The sequence below is a fragment of the Crocuta crocuta genome, unplaced genomic scaffold, assembly GCF_008692635.1.
Source record: "Crocuta crocuta isolate KB4526 unplaced genomic scaffold, BGI_CrCroc_1.0 scaffold750, whole genome shotgun sequence".
Lineage (NCBI taxonomy): Eukaryota > Metazoa > Chordata > Mammalia > Carnivora > Hyaenidae > Crocuta > Crocuta crocuta.
Genome location: NW_027529191.1, coordinates 232,395 through 232,606, shown reverse-complemented (window position 1 = coordinate 232,606; position 212 = coordinate 232,395).

Sequence of the window (212 nt, the reverse complement as noted above, 5' to 3'; positions counted from 1 at the left end):
CTCCTCCGAAAAGGGTAGAGTCTAATTGACTTATTAAATGTCGAGGCAATCAGGCAGCTCCTGTTTTAATAGCCGAAGATCTACATTTAGACAAAAACAGAGCTGAGTTCCTGGTAAAGGCGTTTCTTCTCATCCTGTCACAAGTGACAGGAACGGAGGGAAACAGACTGAGCGAGAGAAGGGGGAGGGGCAGGCCGAGGGGGGCGGGTGGC